Source organism: Ranitomeya imitator, chromosome 1, assembly GCF_032444005.1.
Source record: "Ranitomeya imitator isolate aRanImi1 chromosome 1, aRanImi1.pri, whole genome shotgun sequence".
In the NCBI taxonomy this organism is placed as follows: Eukaryota; Metazoa; Chordata; class Amphibia; order Anura; family Dendrobatidae; genus Ranitomeya; species Ranitomeya imitator.
This window is the reverse complement of record NC_091282.1, coordinates 325,268,669-325,295,109: the sequence shown is the minus strand read 5'-3', so window position 1 is coordinate 325,295,109 and position 26,441 is coordinate 325,268,669. Positions and strand designations below refer to the sequence as shown.

General features: G+C 43.2%; 1 long non-coding RNA gene across 1 annotated transcript in view; it reads right to left on the bottom strand.

Moving 5' to 3' along the window:
* LOC138657752 (uncharacterized) overlaps window positions 1-26,441 on the bottom strand; it is a 143,958-nt gene that overhangs the window by 100,822 nt on the left and 16,695 nt on the right. Inside the window, exon 2 of the long non-coding RNA XR_011317168.1 lies at window positions 23,531-23,621. This is a non-coding gene — a long non-coding RNA (uncharacterized lncRNA). The remainder of the gene's footprint in view (window positions 1-23,530; window positions 23,622-26,441) is intronic.

The following is a 26,441-nucleotide window of genomic DNA, read 5'->3' as shown; positions in this document are numbered from 1 at the left end:
ACCACAAACGTTGTTGTGCCATTTGTTCTGAGTATGCAGAAACCCCACATGTGGGGGTAAACCACTGTTTGGGCACACGGCAGAGCTCGGAAGGGAAGGAGCGCCGTTTGACTTTTCAATGTAAAATTGACAGGAATTGAGATGGGATGCCATGTTGCGTTTGGAGAGCCACTGATGTGACTAAACACTGAAACCCCCCACAAGTGACACCATTTTGGAAAGTAGACCCCCTAAGAAACTTATCTAGATGTGTGGTGAGCACTTTGACCCACCTAGCGCTTCACAGAAGTTTATAATGCAGAGCCATAAAAAAAAAGTTTTTTCCCACAAAAATTATTTGTTAGCCACCAGTTTTGTATTTTTCCAAGGGAAGCAGGAGAAATTGGACCCCAAAAGTTGTTGTCCAATTTGTCATGAGTACCCTGATACCCCATATGTGGGGGGAACCACCATTTGAGCATATGGGAGGGCTTGGAAGGGAAGGAGCGCCATTTGGAATGCAGACTTAGATGGAATAGTCTGCAGGCGTCACATTGCGTTTGCAGAGCCCCTAATGTACCTAAACAGTAGAAACCCCCCACATGTGACCCCATATTGGAAACTAGACCCCCCAAGAAACTTATCTAGATGTGTTGTGAGAACTATGAACCTCCAAGTGTTTCACTACAGTTTATAACGCAGAGCCGTGAAAATAAAAAATCTTTTTTTCCCACAAAAGTTATTTTTTAGCCCCCAGTTTTGTATTTCCCCAAGGGTAACAGGAGAAATTGGACCCCAAAAGTTGTTGTCCAATTTGTCCTGAGTACGCTGATGCCCCATATTTTGGGGTAAACCCCTGTTTGGGCACAGGGAAGGAACATTGTTTTACTTTTTCAACGCAGAATTTGCTGGAATTGAGATCAGAAGCCATGTCGCATTTGGAGAGCCTCTGATGTGGCTAAACAGTGGAACCCCCCCAATTATATCTGAAACCCTAATCCAAACACACCCCTAACCCTAATCCCAATGGTATCCCTAACCACACCTCTAACCCTGACACACCCCTAACCCTAATCCCAATGGTAACCCTAACAAAACATCTAACCCTGACACACCCCTAACCCTAATCCCAACCCTATTCCCAACTGTAAATGTAGCCCCAACCCTAACCCTAACTTTAGCTGCAACCAAACCCTAACTTTAGCCCCAACCCTAACTGTAGCCTTAACCCTAGCCCCAACCCTAGCCCTAACCCTAGCCCTAACCCTAACCCTAACGGGAAAATGGAAATAAATAAATTTTTTAAATTTTTTAATTTTTCCCTAACTAAGGGGGTGATGAAGAGGGGTTTGATTTACTTTTATAGCAGGTTTTTTAGCAAATTTTTATGATTGGCAGCCGTCACACACTGAAAGACGCTTTTTATTGCAAAAATTTTTTTTTGCGTTACCACATTTTGAGAGCTATAATTTTTCCATATTTGGGTCCACAGAGTCATGTGAGGTCTTGTTTTTTGCGGGACGAGTTGATGTTTTTATTGGTAACATTTTCAGGCATGTGACATTTTTTGATCGCTTTCTATTCCGATTTTTGTGAGGCAGAATTACCAAAAACCAGCTATTCACGAATTTCTTTTAGGGGAGGCGTTTATACCGATCTGCGTTTGGTAAAATTGATAAAGCAGTTTTATTCTTCGGGTCAGTACAATTACAGCAACACCTCATTTATATCATTTTTTCATGTTTTGGCGCTTTTATACGATAAAAACTATTTTATAGAAAAAATTATTATTTTGGCATCACTTTATTCTGAAGACTAACTTTTTTATTTTTTCACTGAGGATGCTGTATGGTGGCTCTTTTTTGCGGGACAAGATGATGTTTTCAGCGGTACCATGGTTATTTATATCAGTCTTTTTGATCGCGTGTTATTCCACTTTTTGTTTGGCGGTATGAGAGTAAAGCGTTGTTTTTTGCCTCTTTTTTTTCACGGTGTTCACTGAAGGAGTTAACTAGTGATATAGTTTTATAGGTGGGGTCGTTACGGACGCGGCAATACCAAATTTGTGTACTTATTTTTTTTATTATTTAGATAAAGAAATGTATTTATTGGAATATATTTTTTTGGAATGTTTTTTACATTTTTTTTACACGTGTGGATATTTTTTTTTTTTACACTCTAACATTGCCCCAGGGGGGCATCATATTATAGTGTAAGATCGCTGATCTGACACTTTGCTGTGCACTGTGTCAGATCAGCGATCTGACGTGCACTTCTCCTGGCTTCCCGGCGCCTGCTCTGAGCAGGCGCAGTGAAGCCACCTCCCTGCAGGACCCGGATGCCGCGGCCATCTTGGATCTGGGCCTGCTGCAGGGAGGAGGAGGTAAGAGACCCTCACAACAACGCGATCACATCGCATTGCTCCGGGGGTCTCAGGGAAGCCCGCAAGGCGATGCTTCCCTATACCGCCGGCACACTGCGATCATGTTTGATCGCAGTGTGTCGGGGGTTATTGTGCCAGCGGCGGTCCGTGACCGCTCCTGGCACATAGTGCCGGATGTCAGCTGCGATAGTCCCGTGAGCGTGGCCGATAGCTATGACGTACTATCCTGTCGAGGGTCAGATAGGCCCAGGTCACGATGGGACAATACATCTAAGGTCAGAAAGGGGTTAAGGGGTCTAGTTTCCAAAATGGTCTCACTTGTCAGGGGTTTCCACTGTTTAATGAATATATATGAATAAGGGGTGCACCCCTGCACAAATCAAAAATAGGGTGCAAAACCTGGTCTGTAAAGTAGTCTAGACAGGGCACAGAGAGAAAAAGACAAGACCAAAAGAATGGTATGCACTCCCAAAATATACGAAGATCAATATATAAACTTTAATAGCACCTCAAAAAACAGCAAACACAGAATAAAACCATTTAAAATAGGCCTAAATATAGGACCAATAAGCCCCACCCCTATACAATAATACAAGATCTGTTACAATACAATACAATACAATACAAGGTCTGTTACAAACCCCCAAATATAACAGAAAGCATGGAAAGTCTACTTCTAAAGCAGATAGATGAAGCTGCAACCCATAATGAGGTCCTGGTTATGGGGGACTTTAACTACCCGGATATTAACTGGGAAACAGAAACCTGTGAAACCCATAAAGGCAACAGGTTTCTGCTAATAACCAAGAAAAATTATCTTTCACAATTGGTGCAGAATCCAACCAGAGGAGCAGCACTTTTAGACCTAATACTATCTAATAGACCTGACAGAATAACAAATCTGCAGGTGGTTGGGCATTTAGGAAATAGCGACCACAATATTGTGCAGTTTCACCTGTCTTTCACTAGGGGGACTTGTCAGGGAGTCACAAAAACATTGAACTTTAGGAAGGCAAAGTTTGAACAGCTTAGAGATGCCCTTAATCTGGTAGACTGGGACAATATCCTCAGAAATGAGAATACAGATAATAAATGGGAAATGTTTAAGAACATCCTAAATAGGCAGTGTAAGCGGTTTATACCTTGTGGGAATAAAAGGACTAGAAATAGGAAAAACCCAATGTGGCTAAACAAAGAAGTAAGACAGGCAATTAACAGTAAAAAGAAAGCATTTGCACTACTAAAGCAGGATGGCACCATTGAAGCTCTAAAAAACTATAGGGAGAAAAATACTTTATCTAAAAAACTAATTAAAGCTGCCAAAAAGGAAACAGAGAAGCACATTGCTAAGGAGAGTAAAACTAATCCCAAACTGTTCTTCAACTATATCAATAGTAAAAGAATAAAAACTGAAAATGTAGGCCCCTTAAAAAATAGTGAGGAAAGAATGGTTGTAGATGACGAGGAAAAAGCTAACATATTAAACACCTTCTTCTCCACGGTATTCACGGTGGAAAATGAAATGCTAGGTGAAATCCCAAGAAACAATGAAAACCCTATATTAAGGGTCACCAATCTAACCCAAGAAGAGGTGCGAAACCGGCTAAATAAGATTAAAATAGATAAATCTCCGGGTCCGGATGGCATACACCCACGAGTACTAAGAGAACTAAGTAATGTAATAGATAAACCATTATTTCTTATTTTTAGTGACTCTATAGCGACAGGGTCTGTTCCGCAGGACTGGCGCATAGCAAATGTGGTGCCAATATTCAAAAAGGGCTCTAAAAGTGAACCTGGAAATTATAGGCCAGTAAGTCTAACCTCTATTGTTGGTAAAATATTTGAAGGGTTTCTGAGGGATGTTATTCTGGATTATCTCAATGAGAATAACTGTTTAACTCCATATCAGCATGGGTTTATGAGAAATCGCTCCTGTCAAACCAATCTAATCAGTTTTTATGAAGAGGTAAGCTTTAGACTGGACCACGGTGAGTCATTGGACGTGGTATATCTCGATTTTTCCAAAGCGTTTGATACCGTGCCGCACAAGAGGTTGGTACACAAAATGAGAATGCTTGGTCTGGGGGAAAATGTGTGTAAATGGGTTAGTAACTGGCTTAGTGATAGAAAGCAGAGGGTGGTTATAAATGGTATAGTCTCTAACTGGGTCGCTGTGACCAGTGTGGTACCGCAGGGGTCAGTATTGGGACCTGTTCTCTTCAACATATTCATTAATGATCTGGTAGAAGGTTTACACAGTAAAATATCGATATTTGCAGATGATACAAAACTATGTAAAGCAGTTAATACAAGAGAAGATAGTATTCTGCTACAGATGGATCTGGATAAGTTGGAAACTTGGGCTGAAAGGTGGCAGATGAGGTTTAACAATGATAAATGTAAGGTTATACACATGGGAAGAGGGAATCAATATCACCATTACACACTGAACGGGAAACCACTGGGTAAATCTGACAGGGAGAAGGACTTGGGGATCCTAGTTAATGATAAACTTACCTGGAGCAGCCAGTGCCAGGCAGCAGCTGCCAAGGCAAACAGGATCATGGGGTGCATTAAAAGAGGTCTGGATACACATGATGAGAGCATTATACTGCCTCTGTACAAATCCCTAGTTAGACCGCACATGGAGTACTGTGTCCAGTTTTGGGCACCGGTGCTCAGGAAGGATATAATGGAACTAGAGAGAGTACAAAGGAGGGCAACAAAATTAATAAAGGGGATGGGAGAACTACAATACCCAGATAGATTAGCGAAATTAGGATTATTTAGTCTAGAAAAAAGACGACTGAGGGGCGATCTAATAACCATGTATAAGTATATAAGGGGACAATACAAATATCTCGCTGAGGATCTGTTTATACCAAGGAAGGTGACGGGCACAAGGGGGCATTCTTTGCGTCTGGAGGAGAGAAGGTTTTTCCACCAACATAGAAGAGGATTCTTTACTGTTAGGGCAGTGAGAATCTGGAATTGCTTGCCTGAGGAGGTGGTGATGGCGAACTCAGTCGAGGGGTTCAAGAGAGGCCTGGATGTCTTCCTGGAGCAGAACAATATTGTATCATACAATTATTAGGTTCTGTAGAAGGACGTAGATCTGGGTATTTATTATGATGGAATATAGGCTGAACTGGATGGACAAATGTCTTTTTTCGGCCTTACTAACTATGTTACTATGTTACTATGTTACTAAGATATGGCATAGTGAGACAAAATACCAAAAACAATAATATGAATGGCTAGATATGGCAACATATGGTGTCCCTAGTACAGGATGTATAATACAGTACAGGGCTAACGAAATATGTGACCCAAAGGTCTAACTGACCCGATGACACAGCTGAAGGAAATAACGGTACACAGTATGCTTCAAATATTCAAAAAATTATTAGCAAAGGAGTGCACATATAAATAATGCCATAACAGATGAAAGGCATGTGCATATATAATTGGTACCATACCAGTACAAATCATGAGGTACCCATGATAATATGCAGCCAACAGAGAGTAAACCCCAATAAAGTCAATCTGTAAGACAACTGATACTACCGGAGAAGATGGAAAATGTAGCGTCAGTATAAGCAGCTCAAGTCAGTGACCCGAAGTAAATGGGACGCAAAGCCAAGTAAGGGGTGAGGCAATAGCCCCACGCGTATCGCTGCAGGACGCAGCTTCGTCAGGGGAAGTAGATTGTCGGCCGTTTGAGGAGGTATATATACAAGTAGATAATTATAAAGTAAATACACACCGGTGTGCAGAGCCGGGTAAGAACGTCAGTCGCAGCCGCCGCATGGAGGAGAACAGGAAGTGGCTATAGCCGGAAGTGTATATCGTTGTCATGGTGCCATTGCACATGCGCAACGAATACACATGGGGGAACGTACCCCGCGCACGCGTCGCTGGAAACACCATAGACCGGCGTGTAAACAAACATGTTGTCCGCCGGGCACAGAGGGAAGCAAGGGCAGTCAAGTATAACTCGCGTGGGAGAAAGGAGACACAGAACACTAAGAAAAACAAATGTATTGTTTCCACTGTTTAGGCACATCAGAGGCTCTCCAAACACATGGCATCCGATCTCAATTCCAGCCAATTCTGCATTGAAAAAGTAAAATGGCGCTCCTTCCCTTCCTAGCTCTGCCATGCATCTAAACAGTGGTTTACCCCCACATATGGGGTATCAGCATACTCAGGACAAATTGCACAACAACTTTTGTGGTCTAATTTCTCCTGGTACCCTTGTAAAAATAAAAATTTGGGGTCGAAAAAATACTTTTTTGTGGAAAAGATACGATTTTTTATTTTCAAAGCTCTACGTTGTAAACTTCTGTGAAGCACTTGGGGGTTCAAAGTGCTCACCACACATCTAGATAAGTTCCTTAAGGGGTCTAGTATCCAAAATGGTGTCCTTGTGCTGGGTTTCCACTGTTTAGGCACATCAGGGGCTCTACAAACGCAACATGGCGTCCGATCTCAATTCTAACCAAATCTGCTTTGAAAAAGTCAAACGGCACTCCTTCTCTTCCAAGCTCTGCTGTGCGCTCAAACAGTGGTTTACCCCCACATATGGGGTATCCCTGTATTCAGGAGAAATTAAACAACAAATTTTGTGGTTCATTTTCTCTTTTTCCGCTTGTGAAAATAAAAAAAAAATTGTTTCTGAAGTAAAATGTTTGTAAAGTTAAATGTAATTTTTTTCCTTCCACATTGCTTCAGTTCATGTGAAGCACATAAAGGGTTAATAAACTTCTTGAATTTGGTTTTGAGCACCTTGAGGGGTGTAGTTTTTAGAATGGTACTATTAGAAAACACGGCACTCGGTAGATGTAGGGATTGGAGGTGCTCAAGTAGGGTGTCCACCCCGTAGAATAAAGATGAATGAAACTTGGCACTCAATGTGAGAAGAAAAAAGCTTCTTAATTTATTGATGCATCCAGACAAACAAAACTGCTAAACATTTTCGGTCCACTCCAAAACATAACTTAAACAGGAGAAATGCGGAGTATTATAATGGTTAAAAGACTATTTTTTATTAACTCCTTAACGACTGCCAAGAAAATGGCGGGCACATGCGCAGAGTGCACATGTTTATGAATAAGCGGGCACCGTCAGTCAATACAAGAATACTGGGATCACCCAATGCATACAAAACAATAGAGCACAAATCAAAGAAAAAGTCTATGCACAAAAAAGAAGGGGATCACCAAGAGAATTTTTTATGAAGTGTTATATAAGAATTCTTTTTATTGAAAACCACCACATACAAAAACATGCGCAGTGTGCCCGCCGAGATCTGCCGGCAACAATAGGAAGATTTTTCCTATTGGTTCATATTGGTCACTGTGATATGGTATATCACAGTGATTAAATAAAAAAAAAATAGTCAATAAACCCCCCTTTATCAACCCCTTAGTTAGGGAAAAATAATAAAATAAAGAAAATGTAGTTGGAGCGCCCGCTAGGACCTTTAGGTACTCAGGCCGGGTCCGGTGGTCATTAGTAGTCACGGTGGCGGTAACCCAATCCGTGGCCCTGGGTGTCCAAGTTAAAAGGAAAGTTACAGGTTATCTTGGGATCCAGGCAGCCTGGAAGCAATTTGGAGTACCCTTATCCAGGTGGGATTTGAAGCCTTCCTTACTGCACTGAAGTGTGAGTCCCTTGCTTCCTGAGGCTTCTCACAAGGTCCTCTCTCTATCTGTCCTAAAAGTAGGACAGTTCCCGCATGGCAGGCAATGCAAGCCTTTTTACAGGTGTCCCTACTTGCGGCGACACCGGGCTCTATATGCTGCTGTGCCTTTGGGTGTAGTTGTGGACATGAAACTTGAAATCTCCTGCCCTCCAGTTTCTGCTGTGGGACATACAGTCCCACACAGCCTCGGACTCCCGGTGTCTGGTTCCTGCGCTTCAGCATGGAGGGACCTCAGACACAGCTCCCCTCCAGCTCCTCACTTCTCCATTGCTCCTTCTCCCCTCACACACTTTACAGACTCACTATTGACTGACTACTAAAACCGGGTCTAGAGCTCGCCCTTCTGGTCTGGAGTCAGAAAATGTTGAATGTACATGTTACCGGTTAAAGGGATCCTCCTCGCTTCCAAGCATGACATCACCCTCCCCTGGAGGCATGCAATACCACTGTGGTACCCGGATTCCTGGGGTGCCACATGTTTATTTCCATTTTCCAATTAGGGTTAGAGTTGGGCTAAAGTGAGTTGGGATAAAGTTAAGGTTGGGATTTGGGTTAAGGGTGTGTTGGGGTTAGGGTTGTGATTAGGGTTATGGTTAGGGTTGGGATTAAGGTTAGGTGTGTGTTGGGGTTAGGGTTGTGATTAGGGTTATGGTTAGGGTTGGGATTAGGGTTAGGGGCGTGTTGGGGTTAGGGTTGTGAATATGATTATTGTTAGGGTTGGGATTAGTTTTAGAGTTGTGTTGGGGTTAGGGTTGGAGATAGAATTGGGGGGTTTCCACTGTTTAGGTACATAAGGGGGTCTCCAAATGCAATATGGTGCCAACATGGATTCCAGCCAATTTTGCGTTCAAAAAGTCAAATGGTGCTCCCTCCCTTCTGAGCTCTGCCGTGTGCCCAAACAGTGGTTCACCACATATGGGGGTATCAGTGTACTCAGGACAAATTGGACAACAACTTTAATGGTCCAATTTCTACTGCTACTCTTGTAAACGAAAAAATTCTGGGGCGAAATGATCATTTTCGTGGAAAAATATGATTTGTTATTTTCACGGCTCTACGTTATAAACTTCTGTGAAGCACTTGAGGGTTCAAAGTGCTCACCACACATCTAGATAAGCTCCTTGGGGGGTCTGGTTTTCAAAATTGGGTCAAATGTGGGGGATTTCTACTGTTTAGGTATATCAGTGGCTCTGCAAATGCAACATGATGCCTGCAGACCATTCCATTAAAGTCTGCATTTAAAACATCACTACTTCCCTTCTGAGCCCCGATGTGTGCCCAAACAGTGGTCACCCATATATGGGGTATCAACATACTCAGGACAAACTGGACAACAACTTTTGGGGTCCAATATCTCCTGTTACCCTTGTGAGAATAAATTGTGGGCTAAAAAATGATTTTCGAGGAAAAAAAAAGATTTTTTATTTTCACAGCTCTGCGCTATAATCTTCTGTGAAGCACTTGAGGGTTCAAAGTGCTCACCACACATCTAGATAAGTTCCTTAATCCCTTTACCCCCAAGGGTGGTTTGCACGTTAATGACATGCCAGTTTTTACAATTCTGACCACTGTCCCTTTATGAGGTTATAACTCTGGAACGCTTCAACGGATCTTGGCGATTCTGACACTGTTTTCTCATGACATATTGTACTTCATGAAAGTGGTAAAATTTCTTCGATATAACTTGCATTTATTTGTGAAAAAAAATGGAAGTTTGGGGAAAATTTTGAAAATTTTGCAATTTTCCAACTTTGAATTTTTATGCCCTTAAATCACAGAGATATGTCATGTAAAATAAATAAAAATTAACATTTCCCACATGTCTGCTTTACATCAGCACAGTTTTGGAACCAAAAATGTTTTTTGTTAGGGAGTTATAAGTGTTAAAATTTGACCAGCAATTTCTCATTTTTACAACACCAATATCTTTTAGGGACCACATCACATTTGAAGTCATTTTGAGGGGTCTATATGATAGAAAATAACCAAGTGTGACACCATTCTAAAAACTGCACCCCTCAAGGTACTCAAAAACACATTCAAGAAGTTTATTAACCCTTCAGGTGTTTTACAGGAATTTTTGGAATGTTTTAAAAAAATGGACATTTAACTTTTTTTCACAAAAAATGTAATTCAGCTCCAATTTGTTTTATTTTCCCAAGGGCAACAGAAGAAATTGGACCACAAACGTTGTTGTGCCATTTGTTCTGAGTATGCAGATACCCCACATGTGGGGGTAAACCACTGTTTGGGCACACGGCAGAGCTCGGAAGGGAAGGAGCGCCGTTTGACTTTTCAATGTAAAATTGACAGGAATTGAGATGGGATGCCATGTTGCGTTTGGAGAGCCACTGATGTGCCTAAACACTGAAACCCCCCACAAGTGACACCATTTTGGAAAGTAGACCCCTAAGAAACTTATCTAGATGTGTGGTGAGCACTTTGACCCACCTAGCGCTTCACAGAAGTTTATAATGCAGAGCCATAAAAAAAAAGTTTTTTCCCACAAAAATTATTTGTTAGCCACCAGTTTTGTATTTTTCCAAGGGAAGCAGGAGAAATTGGACCCAAAAGTTGTTGTCCAATTTGTCGTGAGTACGCTGATACCCCATATGTGGGGGGAACCACCATTTGGGCATATGGGAGGGCTTGGAAGGGAAGGAGCGCCATTTGGAATGCAGACTTAGATGGAATAGTCTGCAGGCGTCACATTGCGTTTGCAGAGCCCCTAATGTACCTAAACAGTAGAAACCCCCCACATGTGACCCCATATTGGAAACTAGACCCCCCAAGAAACTTATCTAGATGTGTTGTGAGAACTATGAACCTCCAAGTGTTTCACTACAGTTTATAACGCAGAGCCGTGAAAATAAAAAATCTTTTTTTCCCACAAAAGTTATTTTTTAGCCCCCAGTTTTGTATTTCCCCAAGGGTAACAGGAGAAATTGGACCCCAAAAGTTGTTGTCCAATTTGTCCTGAGTACGCTGATGCCCCATATTTTGGGGTAAACCCCTGTTTGGGCACAGGGAAGGAACATTGTTTTACTTTTTCAATGCAGAATTTGCTGGAATTGAGATCAGAAGCCATGTCGCATTTGGAGAGCCTCTGATGTGCCTAAACAGTGGAACCCCCCCAATTATAACTGAAACCCTAATCCAAACACACCCCTAACCCTAATCCCAATGGTATCCCTAACCACACCTCTAACCCTGACACACCCCTAACCCTAATCCCAATGGTAACCCTAACAAAACATCTAACCCTGACACACCCCTAACCCTAATCCCAACCCTATTCCCAACCGTAAATGTAGCCCCAACCCTAACCCTAACTTTAGCTGCAACCAAACCCTAACTTTAGCCCCAACCCTAACTGTAGCCTTAACCCTAGCCCCAACCCTAGCCCTAACCCTAGCCCTAACCCTAACCCTAACGGGAAAATGGAAATAAATAAATTTTTAAAATTTTTTAATTTTTCCCTAACTAAGGGGGTGATGAAGAGGGGTTTGATTTACTTTTATAGCAGGTTTTTTAGCAAATTTTTATGATTGGCAGCCGTCACACACTGAAGGACGCTTTTTATTGCAAAAAATTTTTTTTGCGTTACCACATTTTGAGAGCTATAATTTTTCCATATTTGGGTCCACAGAGTCATGTGAGGTCTTGTTTTTTGCGGGACGAGTTGATGTTTTTATTGGTAACATTTTCAGGCATGTGACATTTTTTGATCGCTTTCTATTCCGATTTTTGTGAGGCAGAATTACCAAAAACCAGCTATTCACGAATTTCTTTTAGGGGAGGCGTTTATACCGATCTGCGTTTGGTAAAATTGATAAAGCAGTTTTATTCTTCGGGTCAGTACAATTACAGCAACACCTCATTTATATCATTTTTTTATGTTTTGGCGCTTTTATACGATAAAAACTATTTTATAGAAAAAATTATTATTTTGGCATCACTTTATTCTGAAGACTAACTTTTTTATTTTTTCACTGAGGATGCTGTATGGTGGCTCTTTTTTGCGGGACAAGATGATGTTTTCAGCGGTACCATGGTTATCTATATCAGTCTTTTTGATCACGTGTTATTCCACTTTTTGTTTGGCGGTATGAGAGTAAAGCGTTGTTTTTTGCCTCTTTTTTTTCACGGTGTTCACTGAAGGAGTTAACTAGTGATATAGTTTTATAGGTGGGGTCATTACGGACGCGGCAATACCAAATATGTGTACTTATTTTTTTTATTATTTAGATAAAGAAATGTATTTATTGGAATATATTTTTTTGGAATGTTTTTTACATTTTTTTTACACGTGTGGATATTTTTTTTTTTACACTCTAACATTGCCCCAGGGGGGCATCATATTATAGTGTAAGATCGCTGATCTGACACTTTGCTGTGCACTGTGTCAGATCAGCGATCTGACGTGCACTTCTCCTGGCTTCCCGGCACCTGCAGGCGCAGTGAATCCACCTCCCTGCAGGACCCGGATGCCGCGGCCATCTTGGATCTGGGCCTGCTGCAGGGAGGAGGAGGTAAGAGACCCTCACAACAACGCGATCACATCGCATTGCTCCGGGGGTCTCAGGGAAGCCCGCAAGGCGATGCTTCCCTATACCGCCGGCACACTGCGATCATGTTTGATCGCAGTGTGTCGGGGGTTATTGTGCCAGCGGCGGTCCATGACCGCTCCTGGCACATAGTGCCGGATGTCAGCTGCGATAGTCCCGTGAGCGTGGCCGATAGCTATGACGTACTATCCTGTCGAGGGTCAGATAGGCCCAGGTCACGATGGGACAATACATCTAAGGTCAGAAAGGGGTTAAGGGGTCTAGTTTCCAAAATGGTCTCACTTGTCAGGGGTTTCCACTGTTTAGGCACATCAGAGGCTCTCCAAACACATGGCATCCGATCTCAATTCCAGCCAATTCTGCATTGAAAAAGTAAAATGGCGCTCCTTCCCTTCCTAGCTCTGCCATGCATCTAAACAGTGGTTTACCCCCACATATGGGGTATCAACATACTCAGGACAAATTGCACAACAACTTTTGTGGTCTAATTTCTCCTGGTACCCTTGTAAAAATAAAAATTTGGGGTTGAAAAAATAATTTTTTGTGGAAAAGATACGATTTTTTATTTTCACAGCTCTACGTTGTAAACTTCTGTGAAGCACTTGGGGGTTCAAAGTGCTCACCACACATCTAGATAAGTTCCTTAAGGGGTCTAGTATCCAAAATGGTGTCACTTGTGCTGGGTTTCCACTGTTTAGGCACATCAGGGGCTCTACAAACGCAACATGGCGTCCGATCTCAATTCTAACCAAATCTGCTTTGAAAAAGTCAAACGGCACTCCTTCTCTTCCAAGCTCTGCTGTGCGCTCAAACAGTGGTTTACCCCCACATATGGGGTATCCCTGTATTCAGGAGAAATTAAACAACAAATTTTGTGGTTCATTTTCTCTTTTTCCGCTTGTGAAAATAAAAAAAAAATTGTTTCTGAAGTAAAATGTTTGTAAAGTTAAATGTAATTTTTTTCCTTCCACATTGCTTCAGTTCCTGTGAAGCACATAAAGGGTTAATAAACTTCTTGAATTTGGTTTTGAGCACCTTGAGGGGTGTAGTTTTTAGAATGGTACTATTAGAAAACACGGCACTCGGTAGATGTAGGGATTGGAGGTGCTCAAGTAGGGTGTCCACCCCGTAGAATAAAGATGAATGAAACTTGGCACTCAATGTGAGAAGAAAAAAGCTTCTTAATTTATTGATGCATCCAGACAAACAAAACTGCTAAACGTTTTCAGTCCACACCGGACCTTCATCAGAGCGTTTCTTTGACATTGACTATGAAATATATAAATAAATATAGTATCACATGATGCAGAAATACATGTCAAATAATGCAAAAACAGAAAATCTACTAGTGAATTTAACACAAAATATACGTGTTGCTCTGTATGGTTAACGGAACATGTGCCAGAGAGATGAATCTATCCAGACAAACAGGTGCTCCATGCGTGGTGGAGATCTAGTCCGTGCTGAGTCGCTGGATAAGGGAAGTAACAATGGTGCTGGAGATGGAAGAGCGCTGATGGTAGTGTGACCATAGGCCAATAAATGTCTCGCTCAGTGAGGGAAACAAAAAAAAAAGGATACATAGCAGAATATGCACTACTCAAATAGTTGACAAGCAGAAGTGAGACACAATGAGCGCCTCCAGTGAGGGTATATAGAGTTGCCTAGTGGTAGAGATAACGTGAAGACCTAAAAAGATAAGGAATCAGTGAGGCCGTGCATATATATGTAACTGGGCACACAGGAAAGTACTGGAAAAAAGAAATGGTAAACAAACATAGTAACATAGTAACATAGTTAGTATGGCGGAAAAAAGACATTTGTCCATCCAGTTCAGCCTATATTCCATCATAATAAATACCCAGATCTACGTCCTTCTACAGAACCTAATAATTGTATGATACAATATTGTTCTGCTCCAGGAAGACATCCAGGCCTCTCTTGAACCCCTCGACTGAGTTCGCCATCACCACCTCCTCAGGCAAGCAATTCCAGATTCTCACTGCCCTAACAGTAAAGAATCCTCTTCTATGTTGGTGGAAAAACCTTCTCTCCTCCAGACGCAAAGAATGCCCCCTTGTGCCCGTCACCTTCCTTGGTATAAACAGATCCTCAGCGAGATATTTGTATTGTCCCCTTATATACTTATACATGGTTATTAGATCGCCCTTCAGTCGTCTTTTTTCTAGACTAAATAATCCTAATTTCGCTAATCTATCTGGGTATTGTAGTTCTCCCATCCCCTTTATTAATTTTGTTGCCCTCCTTTGTACTCTCTCTAGTTCCATTATATCCTTCCTGAGCACCGGTGCCCAAAACTGGACACAGTACTCCATGTGCGGTCTAACTAGGGATTTGTACAGAGGCAGTATAATGCTCTCATCATGTGTATCCAGACCTCTTTTAATGCACCCCATGATCCTGTTTGCCTTGGCAGCTGCTGCCTGGCACTGGCTGCTCCAGGTAAGTTTATCATTAACTAGGATCCCCAAGTCCTTCTCCCTGTCAGATTTACCCAGTGGTTTCCCGTTCAGTGTGTAATGGTGATATTGATTCCCTCTTCCCATGTGTATAACCTTACATTTATCATTGTTAAACCTCATCTGCCACCTTTCAGCCCAAGTTTCCAACTTATCCAGATCCATCTGTAGCAGAATACTATCTTCTCTTGTATTAACTGCTTTACATAGTTTTGTATCATCTGCAAATATCGATATTTTACTGTGTAAACCTTCTACCAGATCATTAATGAATATGTTGAAGAGAACAGGTCCCAATACTGACCCCTGCGGTACCCCACTGGTCACAGCGACCCAGTTAGAGACTATACCATTTATAACCACCCTCTGCTTTCTATCACTAAGCCAGTTACTAACCCATTTACACACATTTTCCCCCAGACCAAGCATTCTCATTTTGTGTACCAACCTCTTGTGCGGCACGGTATCAAACGCTTTGGAAAAATCGAGATATACCACGTCCAATGACTCACCGTGGTCCAGTCTATAGCTTACCTTTTCATAAAAACTGATTAGATTGGTTTGACAGGAGCGATTTCTCATAAACCCATGCTGATATGGAGTTAAACAGTTATTCTCATTGAGATAATCCAGAATAACATCCCTCAGAAACCCTTCAAATATTTTACCAACAATAGAGGTTAGACTTACTGGCCTATAATTTCCAGGTTCACTTTTAGAGCCCTTTTTGAATATTGGCACCACATTTGCTATGCGCCAGTCCTGCGGAACAGACCCTGTCGCTATAGAGTCACTAAAAATAAGAAATAATGGTTTATCTATTACATTACTTAGTTCTCTTAGTACTCGTGGGTGTATGCCATCCGGACCCGGAGATTTATCTATTTTAATCTTATTTAGCCGGTTTCGCACCTCTTCTTGGGTTAGATTGGTGACCCTTAATATAGGGTTTTCATTGTTTCTTGGGATTTCACCTAGCATTTCATTTTCCACCGTGAATACCGTGGAGAAGAAGGTGTTTAATATGTTAGCTTTTTCCTCGTCATCTACAACCATTCTTTCCTCACTATTTTTTAAGGGGCCTACATTTTCAGTTTTTATTCTTTTACTATTGATATAGTTGAAGAACAGTTTGGGATTAGTTTTACTCTCCTTAGCAATGTGCTTCTCTGTTTCCTTTTTGGCAGCTTTAATTAGTTTTTTAGATAAAGTATTTTTCTCCCTATAGTTTTTTAGAGCTTCAATGGTGCCATCCTGCTTTAGTAGTGCAAATGCTTTCTTTTTACTGTTAATTGCCTGTCTTACTTCTTTGTTTAGCCACATTGGGTTTTTCCTATTTCTAGTCCTTTTATTCCCACAAGGTATAAACCGCTTACACTGCCTATTTAGGATGTTCTTAAACATTTCCCATTTATTATCTGTATTCTCATTTCTGAGGATATTGTCCCAGTCTACCAGATTAAGGGCATCTCTAAGCTGTTCAAACTTTGCCTTCCTAAAGTTCAATGTTTTTGTGACTCCCTGACAAGTCCCCCTAGTGAAAGACAGGTGAAACTGCACAATATTGTGGTCGCTATTTCCTAAATGCCCAACCACCTGCAGATTTGTTATTCTGTCAGGTCTATTAGATAGTATTAGGTCTAAAAGTGCTGCTCCTCTGGTTGGATTCTGCACCAATTGTGAAAGATAATTTTTCTTGGTTATTAGCAGAAACCTGTTGCCTTTATGGGTTTCACAGGTTTCTGTTTCCCAGTTAATATCCGGGTAGTTAAAGTCCCCCATAACCAGGACCTCATTATGGGTTGCAGTTTCATCTATCTGCTTTAGAAGTAGACTTTCCATGCTTTCTGTTATATTTGGGGGTTTGTAACAGACCCCAATGAGAATTTTGTTACCATTTTTCCCTCCATGAATTTCAACCCATATGGACTCGACATCCTCATTCCCTTCGCTAATATCCTCCCTTAAAGTGGACTTTAGACAAGACTTTACATAGAGACAAACCCCTCCTCCTCTCCGATTTTTACGATCCTTTCTAAACAGACTGTAACCCTGTAAGTTAACTGCCCAGTCATAGCTTTCATCTAACCATGTCTCGGTTATTCCCACTATGTCAAAGTTACCTGTAGATATTTCTGCTTCTAGTTCTTCCATCTTGTTTGTCAGGCTTCTGGCGTTTGCGAGCATGCAGTTTAGAGGATTTTGTTTTGTTCCAATCTCCTCACTGTGGATTGTTTTAGAAATGTTCTTACCTCCCTTCTGAGTATGTTTTCCTGGGTCGTCTTTGTTCGAGTCTAATGTTTTTCTTCCCGTCCCCTCTTCTTCTAGTTTAACGCCCTCCTGATGAGTGTAGCGAGTCTTCTGGCGAATGTGTATTTCCCAGGTTTGTTGAGGTGTAGTCCGTCTCTGGCGAGGAGTCCATCATACCAGTAATTCACACCGTGGTCCAGGAATCCAAATCCTTGTTGTCTGCACCATCGTCTTAGCCAGTTGTTTGCATCAAGGATCCTGTTCCATCTCCTGGTGCCATGCCCGTCTACTGGAAGGATAGAAGAAAAAACTACCTGTGCATCCAGTTCCTTTACTTTCTTCCCCAACTCTTCAAAGTCCTTGCAGATTGTCGGTAGGTCCTTCCTTGCCGTGTCATTGGTGCCAACATGTATCAGAAGAAATGGGTGGACGTCCTTGGAGCTGAAGAGCTTTGGTATCCTATCGGTCACATCCTTGATCATCGCACCTGGAAGGCAGCATACTTCTCTTGCAGTTATGTCCGGTCTGCAGATGGCTGCTTCGGTGCCTCTCAGTAGTGAGTCTCCCACCACCACCACTCTTCGTTGCTTCTTGGCTGTACTTTTTGCTGTCACTTGTTGCTGTGTGCCCTTTTCTTTTTTGCTTGCTGGTATTGCTTCATTCTTAGGTGTGCCATCTTCATCCTCTACAAAGATTTGATATCGGTTCTTCAGTTGTGTGGTTGGTGATTTCTCCATGGTCTTCTTGCTTCTTTTGGTCACATGCTTCCACTCATCTGCTTTTGGAGGTTCTCTGACACTTTTTGCACCTTCTGTGACCAGTAGAGATGCTTCTGTTCTGTCTAGAAAGTCTTCATTCTCTTTGATGAGTTTCAAAGTTGCTATTCTTTCTTCCAGACCCCGCACCTTTTCTTCTAAAAGGGCCACTAGTCTACACTTCTGACAGGTGAAATTGGATTCTTCTTCTGGTCGATCTGTGAACATGTAGCACATGCTGCAGCTCACCATGTAGGTTGTCACATCTGCCATGTTGCTCCTAGATCCTGCTGACTTGCTGTGTGTTTTCCTTCTTGTGTAATCTACTCAGCCAAGCTCTCTTGCAATACTGTCCTACAGGCAAAAATTCGCGCGCCATAAGGCGCGCGCTTTGGTGATGCTTTCGAAGCAGCTGGTCCCGGCTGTACCCAACGATCTTCTAGCTTAGGGAGACTTCGCTTCTCCCAGAAGGCACCTGGAATATGCAAATTAGCCTCCTGAAGCTTGAATCCGTGGTTTGGTGATGCTTTCGAAGCAGCTGGTCCCGGCTGTACCCAACGATCTTCTAGCTTAGGGAGACTTCGCTTCTCCCAGAAGGCACCTGGAATATGCAAATTAGCCTCCTGAAGCTTGAATCCGTGGTTTGGTGATGCTTTCGAAGCAGCTGGTCCCGGCTGTACCCAACGATCTTCTAGCTTAGGGAGACTTCGCTTCTCCCAGAAGGCACCTGGAATATGCAAATTAGCCTCCTGAAGCTTGAATCCGTGGTTTGGTGATGCTTTCGAAGCAGCTGGTCCCGGCTGTACCCAACGATCTTCTAGCTTAGGGAGACTTCGCTTCTCCCAGAAGGCACCTGGAATATGCAAATTAGCCTCCTGAAGCTTGAATCCCTGGTTTGGTGATGCTTTCGAAGCAGCTGGTCCCGGCTGTACCCAACGATCTTCTAGCTTAGGGAGACTTCGCTTCTCCCAGAAGGCACCTGGAATATGCAAATTAGCCTCCTGAAGCTTGAATCCGTGGTTTGGTGATGCTTTCGAAGCAGCTGGTCCCGGCTGTACCCAACGATCTTCTAGCTTAGGGAGACTTCGCTTCTCCCAGAAGGCACCTGGAATATGCAAATTAGCCTCCTGAAGCTTGAATCCCTGGTTTGGTGATGCTTTCGAAGCAGCTGGTCCCGGCTGTACCCAACGATCTTCTAGCTTAGGGAGACTTCGCTTCTCCCAGAAGGCACCTGGAATATGCAAATTAGCCTCCTGAAGCTTGAATCCCTGGTTTGGTGATGCTTTCGAAGCAGCTGGTCCCGGCTGTACCCAACGATCTTCTAGCTTAGGGAGACTTCGCTTCTCCCAGAAGGCACCTGGAATATGCAAATTAGCCTCCTGAAGCTTGAATCCCTGGTTTGCAGGGATTCAAGCAAGGGGTAAAAAGAGAGAGCATGGGTCACTTTAGGGTATTTTCTGTCATGTACACCCCTCAAAGTGATTTTAAATGTGAGATGGTCCCTAAAAAATGGTTTTGTAAATTTTGTTGTAAAAATGAGAAATCGCTGGTCAAATTTTAACCCTTATAACTTATTTATTATGTATTTTGTGTGACATATCTCTCTGATTTAAGGGAATAAAAATTCAAAATTTAAAAATTGCTAAATTTTAAAAATGTTCACCATATTTCCATTTTTTTCATAAATAAATGCAAGTAATATCAAAAAATGTGTACCACTAACATGAAGTACAGTATGTCATGAAAAAAACATTCTTACAACCAGTGGGATCCGTTAAAGCTTTATGAGTTATAACCTCATAAAGAGATAGTGGTCAGAATTGTAAAAATTGGCCTGGTTATTAAGCTGCAAATTAGCTCCATCCCTAAGGAGTTAAAGGATACAATAGCCAAAATTTATGAAAATGTAAACAAGACAAGCTTTGAACAGCTGACATGTGCCGGCAAAAGCAGTGGGTGAAATTGATATTCACCCGTCGCTATTAACTAGTTAAATGCCGCTGTCAAATGCTAACAGCGCATTTAACCGGCGTTTCCAGCCACCGTGCCGGAAATGAGCTCATCGCCGACCCCCGTCACATGATCGGGGGTCAGCGATGCGTCTGCATAGTAACCATTGAGGTCCTTGAGACCTCTATGGTTGCTGATGCCGGATTGCTATGAGCATCACCCTGTGGTCGGCACTCATAGTAATGCTGTAAATCAGCAGCATAGGAGCGATCTGATGATCGCTGCTATGTAGCAGGGCCAATCGAGTTGTGCCAGCTTCTAGCCTCCCATGAAGGCATTGAAGCATGGCAAAAGTAAAAAAAGAAAGTAAAAAAAAAATATGAAAAAAATGAGAAAAATATAAAAGTTTAAATCACCCCACTTTCACCCCATTCAAAATAAAACAATAAAAAAAATCAAACCTACACATATTTGGTATCGCCGCGTTCAGAATCACCCGATCTATCGATAAAAAAAGGATTAACCTGATCGCTAACTAGCGTAGCGAGAAAAAAATTAAAAACTCCAGAATTAGTTTTTTTTTTGTCGCCGCGACATTGCATTAAAATGCAATAACGACTGATCAAAAGAATGTATCTGCACAAAAATGGTATAATTAAAAAACATCAGCTCAGCACGCAAAAAATAAGCCCTCACCAGACCCCAGACGCTACGGGTATTGGAAAATTGCGCAATTATTTTTTTTTAGCAAAGTTTGGATTTTTTTTTACCACTTAGATAAAACGTAACCTAGACATGTTTTGGTGTCTATGAACTCGTAATGACCTGGAGAATCATAATTTCAGTTTTAGCATTTAGTGAACCTAGCAAAAAAGCCAAACAAAAAACAAGTGTGGGATTGCACTTTTTTTGCAATTTCACCGCACTTGGAATTTTTTTCCCATTTTCTAGTACACGACATGCTAAAACCAAAGATGTCGTTCAAAAGTGCAACTTGTCCAGCAAAAAAACAAGCCCTCACATGGCCATATTGATGGAAAAATAAAAAAGTTATGGCTCTGGGAAGGAGGGGAGTGAAAAACGAGAACGCAAAAACGGAAAAGGGCAAGGTCGTGAAGGGATTAAGCCATTTTTAAAAATTATTTAATTAAATAATTAAAAAAAATAGCTTGGGGACCCATCTATTCTTGATAACCAGCTTTGCTTAAGCTGACAGCTGAGGGTTGCAGTCCGCCGCTGTCAATTTTGCCTGGCTGGTTATCAAAAATACAGGGAAACCCACGCTATTTATTTATAGAGCAGGCTGCGGCTCATGAATACTCCCATCAACCACCGTCTGCTCTCACTGTTATTAATGGCAGCAGGTGTAGGATAATGGGAGTAATAGTCCCATTAGCCGCCGACTGCTCTTGCAATTATTAGGCCGGCGTCACACTTGCGAGTTTTACGGACGTATGAGCGCAGAAAATACATCCGTAAAATTCGCAAAACTAACGGCACAATTATTCTCTATGCCCCTGCTCCTACCTTCCGTATTTTACTGATCCGTATTATACGGCTTTCTACGGCCGTAGAAAATCGCAGCATGCTACGATTGTCACCGTACTGCGCAAGAAATACGCCAATGAAAGTCTATGGAAGCCTAGAAAGCTCCCTGGCTCGAGTTCATATGAGGACATCCAGCAGAGGGCGCCTCTTATGAACTCGAGCCTGGGAGCTTTCTAGGAAAGTTCCCACGATCTAGGAACAGCCAGCAGAGGGCGCCTCACCGTAAATGGAGGTAAATATAGGTCATTGACCTACTTTACCTTCATTCCCCGGGGTTTTGCAGCCACGAACAATGTTGCATTAGCAAAGCTCGTGGCTGCAAAATATTTTAACCCCTTCAGATGGATTTACATCGTTGGACTTTACAGATCTGCAGAAGGTAAGGATATTGTTGGTTTATTATGTTTTTTTTGTTACAGAACGAGGGTCTTCAGTGATTGGATTGGGCGTTCAATAAAATATTACAACAACCTTTGTTTTTATTTCATTAAAATAATTTTTAATAATGTGTTTGTGTATTTTTTAACCCTTTACTAGTATTGGATTAATAATGGATAGGTGTCATAATTGACGCCTCTCCATTATTAATTTGGCTTGTCACCTTACAATAGCAAGGTGGCATTAACCCTTCATTACCCCATATCCCACCGCTACACGGGAATGGGAAGAGAGTTGCCAAGTGCCAGAATAGGCGCATCTTCCAGATGTGCCTTTTCTGGGGTGGCTGGGGACAGGTGTTTTTAGCCGGGGGGGGGGCCAATAACCATGGACCCTCTCCAGGCTATTAATATCTGCCCTCAGTCACTGGCTTTACTACTCTGGCGGAAAAAATTATGCGGGAGCCCACGCCAATTTTTTCCGCCATTTAACCCTTTAATTTAGTAGCTAGAACGGCCAAATTTTGCATATACACACTACTAACATTAGTAGTGTGGAATATGCAAAAAAAATGGAGAGAAGACATGGTTTACTGTATGTAAACCATGTCTCAAATCATGTCGGGTTTAGGAAGGAGAGAGCAAAAGCCAGTAATTGAATTACCGGCTTTAAAGCTGTCTAGCGCTGTTTGAAGTTAAAATATATATACATATATGTGTCTAATGACATATATATATATATATCTATATAGACAGTATATAGATATATATATATTTTTTTTACACATGGATCCCTTGTATTGCCGTATGTCGGATTTGCAAGCCTGCGAGAAAACCTCGCAGTACGGATGCCATACGGATTACATACGGAGGATGCCATGCGCAAAATACGCTGACACACCCTGCCTACGGATTAGCTACGGACCACTATTTTGGGGACTTTTCAGCATATTACGGCCGTAATATACGGACCGTATTGTTTTACGCTGTGTGTGACGCCGGCCTTAGTTGAATGCAACTCTCATCCTTCTCCCGTGCTAGAGCTGATCACAGCACAAGCAGGGGAGAATGATGCGAGTGGCCGGTATGTGTCACACTGATGACACAGGATATCATCCGTGTGTCATCAGTGTGCACGTGTGTGGCACGTTTTGCAGCCAGTGCTGCTGTTAATAAATGGACATGTCAGCGTATTTTGTGCACAGACCCATTCACTTGAATGGGTCTACGTGTGTGTCTCGGGTCTACGTGTGTGTCTCCAGTACGTGTGAACCAGAGGCGTAGCTAGGGGTTCAGCCCAGGGGGGGCGAGACATCTGAGTGGGCCCCTAACCTCTGATTACAACTATGGTGATGCACCCTAATAGTGGACGTAGGAGAACATCAGCAGATGATCCTGCTGCAACTAAAAAAAAAAAAATCTCCACAAGACCAATACTGATATTACCGCCATATTGTGACCATATAGGGGTAGATACCAGTCCTACAAAGCATACAAGTGATTACAGCACAGTTACAGATGATGACTTACCACTCACGTTCTTTCTGATGGAATCGTTCAATTTTCCCGCCTTTTCCATCTGGTCCAGACCGACATGGCGACTTCTCCACCCAGGACTCGTCTGCAGAAATTACAACAAAGACACATTTCACTTCTCATATTCCAGCCATCACCATCTATTCCCAACCTGCACAAACCCCTCATCCTGCTGATACCCCAATACTGAGCCGCTGCTGCCGTATGTGTCCCTATTACTGCACCCGATACCTCAATACTGAGCCGCTGCTGCCGTATGTGTCCCTATTACGGCACCTGATACCCCAATACTGAGCCAATGCTGCCGTATGTGTCCCTATTACTGCCCCTGATATCCCAATACTGAGCCGCTGCTGCCGTATGTGTCCCTATTACTGCCCCTGATACCCCAATACTGAGCCGCTGCTGCCGTATGTGTCCCTATTACTGCCCCTGAAACCCCAATACTGAGCCGCTGCTGCCGTATGTGTCCCTATTACTGCAGCTGATACCCCAATACTGAGCCGCTGCTGCCGTATGTGTCCCTATTACTGCACCTGACACCCCAATACTGAGCCGCTGCTGCCGTATGTGTCCCTATTACTGCCCCTGATACCCCAATACTGAGCCGCTGCTGCCGTATGTGTCCCTATTACTGCCCCTGATACCCCAATACTGAGCCGCTGCTGCCGTATGTGTCCCTATTACTGCACCTGATACCCCAATACTGAGCCGCTGCTGCCGTATGTGTCCCTATTACTGCACCTGATACCACAATACTGAGCCGCTGCTGCCGTATGTGTCCCTATTACTGCACCTGATACCCCAATACTGAGCCGCTGCTGCCGTATGTGTCCCTATTACTGCTCCTGATACCCCAATACTGAGCCGCTGCTGCCGCATGTGTCCCTATTACTTCACCTGATACCCCAATACTGAGCCGCTGCTGCCGTATGTAACCCTATTACTGCACCTGATACCCCAATACTGAGCCGCTGCTGCTGTATGTGTCCCTATTACTGCACTTGATACCCCAATATTGAGCCGCTGCTGCTGTATGTGTCCCTATTACTGTACCTGATACCCCAATACTGAGCCGCTGCTGCCGTATGTGTCCCTATTACTGCAACTGATACCCCAATACTGAGCCGCTGCTGCCATATGTGTCCCTATTACTGCCCCTGATATCCCAATACTGAGCCGCTGCTGCCGTATGAGTCCCTATTACGGCACCTGATACCCCAATACTGAGCCTCTGCTGCCGTATGTGTCCCTATTACTGGACCTGATACCCCAATACTGAGCCGTTGCTGCCGTATGTGTCCTTATTACTACACCTGATACCCCAATACTGAGCCACTGCTGCTGTATGTGTCCCTATTACTGTACCTGATACCCCAATACTGAGCCGCTGCTGCCGTATGTGTCCCTATTACTGCACCTGATACCCCAATACTGAGCCGCTGCTGCCGTATGTGTCCTTATTACTACACCTGATACCCCAATACTGAGCCGCTGCTGCTGTATGTGTCCCTATTACTGCACCTGATACCCCAATACTGAGCCGCTGCTGCTGTATGTGTCCCTATTACTGCACCTGATACCCCAATACTGAGCCGCTGCTGCCGTATGTGTCCCTATTACTGCCCCTGATATCCCAATACTGAGCCACTGCTGCCACCATATGTGTCCCTATTACTGCCCCTGATACCCCAATACTGAGCCGCTGCTGCCGTATGTGTCCCTATTACTGCACCTGATACCCCAATACTGAGCCTCTGCTGCCGTATGTGTCCCTATTACTGCCCCTGACACCCCAATACTGAGCCGCTGCTGCCGTATGTGTCCCTATTACTCCACCTGATACCCCAATACTGAGCCGCTGCTGCCGTATGTGTCCTTATTACTACACCTGATACCCCAATACTGAGCCACTGCTGCTGTATGTGTCCCTATTACTGCACCTGATACCCCAATACTGAGCCTCTGCTGCCGTATGTGTCCCTATTAGGGTTGAGCGACCTTGACCTTTTTAGAGTCGAGCCGTGTTTCGCGAAACCCGACTATCTTAGAAGTCGAGTCGAGTGGAATCGGCCGATTATCGCGAAAAGTCGGGTATCGCCCGAAACACGAAACTCAATGCAAGTCAATGGGGGAGCATAGTCGGCAGTGAGTGGAGGCCAGGAAAACACCTACACTGCCCATTTTAATGGCAAAAACATTCATTCTTGTTAAAGAAGCTTGTCAATCGTAATTTACCTTATAATAATTGGAAGGCATTTGAAATTGGGGGTCATTTGGCTAAAGTTGTGGGGGGTAGGGCTGATTCAAGTAATTAGTGGGCCCAGTAAATCTGGACCACGTCACGGCAGTGGAGCAGGGAGAGGTAAGTATTTAAACTTTGCAAGTGCTGTGATCCTGAGCAAGCAGGGGGGGCCCACTCGTTGGCATTGGCACTGGCACAGGGCCCCTCAAAGTACAGCGGTGTGTTTGCACGGCGGGGGCGCCTCCCACCGGCAGCAACACTTTTGCGTACTATGAGAGGCCCTGTGCCAGTGACGTCGCCAACTAGTATTCCTCCCCCCACCTGATGAAGGAACCTGCACTTTCATCTGCACCTTCCTCTTTGTCCCCGTGTAAGGTGGTATGGTATGCGGGAAGAGGAACCTGACTTTCAGCAGGGTCACAATCTTGCTGTGTAGCGTGCACGGGGAATTTTGCGGTATGGGTCAATGTACCAGCAGACTCATCTATCACTGGCTGGGCAATGGGCAGGATGAGGAGGAAACACAGATATAGGCCCAAAGAATAAAGTTGGCTAAATGCAGTTCAAAATTGGTAACACAGGACTAACCAGGGGGCATTGCAGTGGAGGACAACTGGAATGAGAGGCTGACACAGAGAGTAGGCCCAAATCAGTAAGTAG